The sequence below is a fragment of the Malurus melanocephalus genome, unplaced genomic scaffold (assembly GCF_030028575.1).
Source record: "Malurus melanocephalus ecotype Western Australia unplaced genomic scaffold, MMel_1.1 scaffold_89, whole genome shotgun sequence".
Taxonomy (NCBI): domain Eukaryota; kingdom Metazoa; phylum Chordata; class Aves; order Passeriformes; family Maluridae; genus Malurus; species Malurus melanocephalus.
The window spans coordinates 694,890-701,399 of NW_026623321.1; the positions used below are offsets into that span (position 1 = coordinate 694,890).

Below are 6,510 nucleotides of genomic sequence, written 5' to 3' on the forward strand. Positions count from 1 at the left end.
GATCCATGGTTTGGAGGCCACGCTGGAAACCCTTATTGCTTCCAGAACTGAGCACAGCGTTCCTAGGGAGGCAACAAGAAGTGCATCAGCAGGCAGTTTTTAATGTAAAGCATTAAATTTGTGTGGCACCAAATTCCCAAATTCCCTCACCCTTGGGCTGCCTCAGCCCATCCCAAAGTRTTGGGTGCCCACATGGTGACAGTTGGGACAGCTGTGCTTGGCCCTGGCTTGTGGTGATGGACCATGACCATGGAGCTCCTCAGGCTGACTCACTCATCCCTGAGATGCTGAGTTTCAACCTTAAAAGAATTATTTTCACTCTTGTATGGTCCCATGGGATGGTGGTACCCCAAATGAAGGCATCTCCCCCAATGTTTCCATGCTTCATCCCCTGTTGTAATTGGGATCAATCATTTCCCAGGGAAGGCTCTSCAGCAGCAGAACTGTCCCTGGTCCAGCAGCCAAAGCAAACAAGGGAACAACTGTGAGCTGAGGGAAGTTGTTTGAAATCCTTCCCGGATGGGAATTCCCAAAGGCACCTCCAGGTCTTGAGTGCTTTGAGCTCTTTTTTCCTCCCTGCGGGTGCGGTGTGGAAAGCAGAGCTGATGATCCAGAGGGATGTGGGGTGCTCCACCATCACCCCCAGGTAGCGTGGGCAGAGGGATCTGGGCCTGCTTTTGGAAACCCTTTTGTCTCTGAGGATGGGAAGAGCTGCAGTGAGGTGAAAATCCAAAAAGGYTTTTGGGATGGAGGGCAAGGAGCCAAAGGAGGGGCTGTGCTAAGTCTGGAGGTGCTTGATTTCCACTCGACCATACAAAACTCAGGCACTGCCCCATCCCAGAGCCCAGGTCTGACCTCAGAGAGGGAAAGCTGACCACAAATGGTGAAGGTCCAAATGGTGAATGTCCAGATGGTGAAGATCCAAATGCTGAGGGACACCTCATGGCAGTGCAGGGTGACCACTTTCTCCACCCAGCAGTCCAGCAGAGGTGACCTCTCTGACTCATCCCCAGCTGGCTGTGCTGCTCTCACCGTTGTGGACACTGACCCTCTGCTGACCCTCAGAGCAGAGCTCAGGAGATGAGACTTTCTCCACCAAACACCARAAACCCAGCGACTCAAACGTGCTGGGGTAGGATATGCCCGTGGGGGAGTCCGGGGTGCCCTTATCCTCCGAGCTGGGTTAAAAAGAGAAAGTGGTCATCAAAYGTGGCCTCCTCATGAGCAAGCTCCACCAGACCCACCACCCTGGCAGGCTGGAGCTGTCAGGACATGAGAGATTAGCTCCATTTCCGTTATAAATAGCTTTTAGATGTAATGAAATTTGTCATGCAAGACRTCTCCGGTCTGGTGAGACACGGTGGAGCCTGAGGCAGAAGGGACCCAGCCTGATCCCTGTGTGTCTGTACCGGGGAACAACCTGAAATCCCTGAGGAGCCTCCCCTTGGGGACATCCAGCACCTGGCAGTGGGGACAGCCCAGCCCCGAAGCTCTCACAAAGCTGCAGCATTTGGAAAATGCTGTTTTTCACCTCCACAAGGTTTGGCCCCAGTCAGAAGAGCGGGATCCCAGTTCCCAGCTGCCTCCCTGRCCCTGACCACAGATTCTCCTTTCTGCACCAGACCTTTCTGGGATCTGCTGGCAGCTGGAGACCTGGATCCCAGGGGAAGGTGCAGTTCCCCGGGGAGCAGCAGGGGCAAAGGCCACCTGCACTCAGGAGCTAATGCAGTTACTGGCAGCATCAGAAACCAGGGGCTCGGAAACTCAGACCCAGCAGCTGTGCCAGGCCTTTTTGCCAAGGATTAATTCACTCGGGCAGACTCCAAGAGAATCCCAGGCTCATCCCTTTCCCCACTTATTTTTCCCAATCATCCTTTTGTATGAATAAAAAGAGGTATAAAAACAATGCTTTGCTTGGAATGTCTTTTTTTAGCTCCAGCTACTGTSTCCAAATTGCCTCTCCTATCCATGCTCAGCCCCCAAAATGTCATTTTKGGGGGATTCCCATTTATTCCAGGTGCTCTAGGGCTGGGCACAGGGCTCAGTGGAGGCGTTGGGAGCTGGCAGGCAGCCAGAACCATTACTGTATTTTGTGTTTTTTAACACTCCCACCACTATTTACAGTGTCCCCACAGCCGGCTGTTCACCTTGGGGACCTGCAAGGACACCCCGAGCCGGGAGGGAGGAGGACACCAGCCCCTTCCCCGGTGGCAGAGGCGGCTCTGGAGGTGGGATGGGCACCCTCGCTGTCGGCTCACCCGAAGAGTGAGCTGTGTCCATCCTCAGCCGCATTCCCCGCATGCTTGCGGGAAGTCCTGGGCTCCCCATGCCAGGATGCTGGGCCTGTTTGCACAGGGACTGTTTTCTGGGGAAAGGCAAAATTTCTCCCGGTTCCTTTCTCCCCGTGGAGGCTGAGGGAGCGGGGAATTTCACCAGGGCACGGAGCCATCGCCAGCCCAACCGCACAAGCCTGGGCAGCCCCGGGATGTGAGGGATGGCTCCAGCCTGGCTGTGGTTACAAATATTCGTGGCAGCTCCTGCCAGAGCCCATCTCTCCCCTGGCCACACTGCCCGGCCAGGATCGATGAAAGCCCGTGTTGTCCACTGCAGCAGGATCCAGACGCCTCATTCCTCATCCTGTGCAACCCAAAAYCCCTCAGGGCACGTTTGGGTGCCTGCTCAGTGAGGTGACACCAGGGACCCCCCATATGGAGTTCCATCACCTGGGCAATGCCTTCAGCGCCTCCTTCCCTTCCTCACCCACCCGGAGCCATCACAAGCCCCAAAGAGGAAGGCAGGGAATCATTTTGGGGSGCGAAACGGGCTCTCAGAGAAAGGAATCCCACAGAAGCCCGGCAGCCCAGTGCTGTTTATGCATCTGCCGTTTCGAAGCCGAACCGTCCCCGCGGGGTTCTTTGCCTTATTGCTCTTTAATAGCCCTGCTCAGGAAGCGCGGAGCCCTGACCGCCTGGTTAATGAGTACGGGAGGCACCGACCCCTCCGGCTGGGACCCGGTGCCGCAGGGAGACCCTGTCCCCGACACCCAGGGCCAGGACAATCCCGCTGTTCCCTGGTGCACGGGCATCCCACCCTGTAAATCCCGCTTTTGGGGCTGCTAGAAGCCCGAACGGTTCTTTGACACAGATGTTCACCCGTGATCCTAAAGCAGATGTTCKCCTGCTCGCCCCCCGTGCAGCTGCCGGCCCCCAGCCCAGCTGTTTGTCCCCCTCCATCGCCCCAATCCAGCTGTGACCCCTCCCCAGCCCCCCCGGRCCCTCCCGCAGGTGCCGGAGCCGGAGCGGGGCGGAGCGGGGCGGCCCCGGGGCGGAGCGGCGGCGGCAGCGGGCGGCTCCGAGCGCTCCGTGCGCGGGCTCCCCGCGCATCCCGCTGCCGGTAAGTGCCGCGGGAACGGGGGGAACGGGACCGGCCGAACCGGGCCGGGATGGGACCCCACAGAGTCCGAGCAAACCGGGCAGGCTGGGGTTGGACGGGGCAGGATGGGGCTGGGATGGCAGGATGGAGCCCTAAAGGGTCAGACCCAAGCGGGCAGGACGGAATCTTGGTGGGTCTGAGGGAACCGGGCAGGATGGGGCTGGAGAGGACAGGATGGGACCCTAAACGGATCAGGGATGAGAGAGAACCCACAGCAGCCCGGCGCACCCCGTACGGGAGGTACCGGACAAGCCGAACCGGGAAAGGATGGAATTCCAGTGGGTCAGAGTGAACCGGGCAGGATAGGGCTGGAAGGACGGGATGGGACTGGACCGGACAGGATGAGACCGGACCCAAAAGGGTTCGACCCATTTGAATAGGATGGGACTGCACCTGACAGGATAGGACCGGACCGGACAGGACGGGACTGGACCGGACAAGATGGGACCGGTCCGGACAGGATGGGACCGGGCCAGCTAGGAAGGGAGGCAGCAGGGTCCAAGTGAACAGGGCAGGGTGGGTCTGGACAGGGCAGAGTGGGACCAACAGGGTTAGACCCACCCGGACCGGATGGGACCTTAAAGGGTCGGAGCGAAGCCGCCGATTCCCGGCACATCCCGCTGCCGGTAAGTGCCGCGAACGGGGAGGCGGGGACGGGACAAGCCGAACCGGGAAACGATGGGGTCCAGCGGGCAGATGGGACTGGACGGGGCAAGATGGGACCAAACGGGGTCAGACCCAACCGGGCAGGATGGGACCTGAGCGGGTCAGAGTGAACCGGGCAGCGTMAGAACCAAAAGGGTCAGGCAGGACTGGGAAGGATGAGACTGGACCGGCAGGATGGGGACAGACCGGGCAGGATGGGGCAGACTGGGCAGGATGGGGCAGACTTGGCAGGATTGGGCCCCAAGGTGTCAGATAAAACGGGGTCAGGATGAGACCTGAGATTGAGACGCGTGTGGATGGGACCTGGCAGGATGASACCCAAGTTGGCAGGATGGAGCCAGTGTGGGCAGGATTAGAACCGAACAGATTGGATTGAACTGGGCAGGATGAGGCAGAACTGGAGAAAAAAAACTGGGTCAGATCCAGAGAATATCCGTGCTTCAGCTGGGGTTTGGGGTGACCCCAAAGCCACCCCAAATGGAAGATTTCAGACTGTKCTCTCAGGGAGGATTGGCAGCTCTTGCCATGGAGCAGGGCTTGAAATCCCACTGTGATCATTATGTCAGAGCTGGCACAGGGTGGGTTCTCCCCTGTCCCTCTGCTCCCGTGGTCTGGCGTGCACCCAGGATGTATCTGCACCCCTCGGGGCATCCGTAGGGATCAGCCCCATGCCAGAGGTTGTGCTGCACATGCAGTGAGCTTAAATCTGCCCGAGGGACCTGGTTTTCCTTGGCATTTCTKCTGTGGGTGCCAGTAGCCTGCCCCCTGCCTATATATACACATACCCAGAGATATAATATATATCATATATTCATATATATAAGCATGTCTGCACAGAAGTGTAAATACATTTGTGTGTAGAAGTAGAAATATATTTGTATATATACAGACGGAGTTATCTATCAACAGGAGTGTGACTCCATGTGCTCAGGAACATTAATTTGTGCATAGGGTGTAGAAATTCGTGTCTATGTGTGTGTGAGTGGAGACATAGATTTATATATATGTACAGAAAAATGTGTGTGTGTGTGTGTGTATGGAGAGAGCCATAGATGTGGTTGTACATATAGAGAGAAATGTGCAGAGGTGCATTTATGCATAGAGTTGTGTATAGATATATTTTCATATATTTTTTTATATATATTTATATGTATAGAGGCATAAGCCAGCTGAGACTGGGACATTGCACCTTCCCTGTGCCCACTATTCCCTTTCCAGCTGGGAATCGCAGCCCAGGTTGCCCAGAGCATCCCTGAGGTGCTGATTTATGATGGGGCACCACAAGATGAAGGGGCTGGGACAAAATGACCTGCCACCACCTCCCGCCCCATTCCCCACAATCCATGTTGAGTCCCCCAAAATTCCTGGCGTTTTCCCGATTTTCCCACATCATTATACCCTCGGGCTTCACTAACTGGAGATTCCCTTTAAAACATCCAAACCTTGGTCCCCACTGGGCAGGAGATATTTTGGCCCCAGCCAAGAGATGTTTGTGGTGGCTTTTGGCYGATGGAGCATCCCCCTTTCATCCCCTTTGAATTTGCTGAGCTGTAGCTTTCACTTCCAGCCAGCCCAGCTTTGCAGCCCTGCCAGCAAGCCACAAAAACCAGCACGGGCAGGACAAACCCAGGAGGAAGGTTTCCAAGGGAGGAAGCCCTCCCCATATCCCATTCCATGTCCAAAAGCTTTTCCCACTGTACTGAGCTCACAGAAGCCCCTTTCACGTTAATTAAAGTTAATTACAGCTAATTCCACTGGAGAGGGGCTCGGTTTGGAAGCCAAGGGGTTGCAGAGGGCACGTGCCCGGGGAAGCTCACAGCTGCTGCTGATTATTTTTAATCTCTCCCCCATCTGGCCACCACCATGAGCAGCCCCACTTCTCTTTCCTGATCCTCGTTCCTCCTCTGCAGGCACCTTAAGCCCCTGGGATAAGGGTGAACTCATCCTGACCCTTCCCAATACCAGGGGCACCCCCTTTTTCCCCAAAAATATCTCTTTTCCCAGTGAATTTCACCCACTGCCCATCACCGTCAGCTCCTATGGATTTGGGAAGTGCCAACCCCAAAATGTGGCAGGGATTCCTGTGATGGGGTTTTGGGGTGAGAAAAGTGATTTTTGGGATAATCCTCCCAGACAGACARTGAGCTGGGAACATTTCCTGGGTACAGCAGCTGGGTGAGGCCGAGGGTCCTGATGTGGTTTTGTTAATGAGTTTCATTAATTGCTGGGTGCTGGCAGATTGTGGCTGGCCCTGGGCGCATTTGGGATGGGGTTTCTCCAGTGCCTGGCTTTTCCCCAGGATCAGGAGGGATTTTCCCTCCTCTCCTCCATCTTTCCCATCTCTCTGAATTCAGCAGCAGTGAGGTTCAGTGCCTTGTTTCCATCTCACAAAGAGGGTTTTTTTTCAATTTT

The 6,510-nt window shown here is 55.9% G+C and overlaps 1 protein-coding gene across 2 annotated transcripts in view; it reads left to right on the plus strand.

The window, feature by feature from the left end:
• Positions 1-3,329: 3,329 nt before the first annotated feature.
• Positions 3,330-6,510, plus strand: part of P2RY6 (pyrimidinergic receptor P2Y6) — an 8,037-nt gene continuing 4,856 nt past the window's right edge. The window contains exon 1 of one of the 2 annotated variants that reach the window (XM_057368146.1): positions 3,330-3,393. The gene's annotated coding sequence lies outside the window, so the exon portion shown is untranslated. Of the gene's footprint in view, positions 3,394-3,974; positions 4,059-6,510 lie in introns of those variants that run through there. The other variant, XM_057368144.1, reaches the window with a different exon arrangement.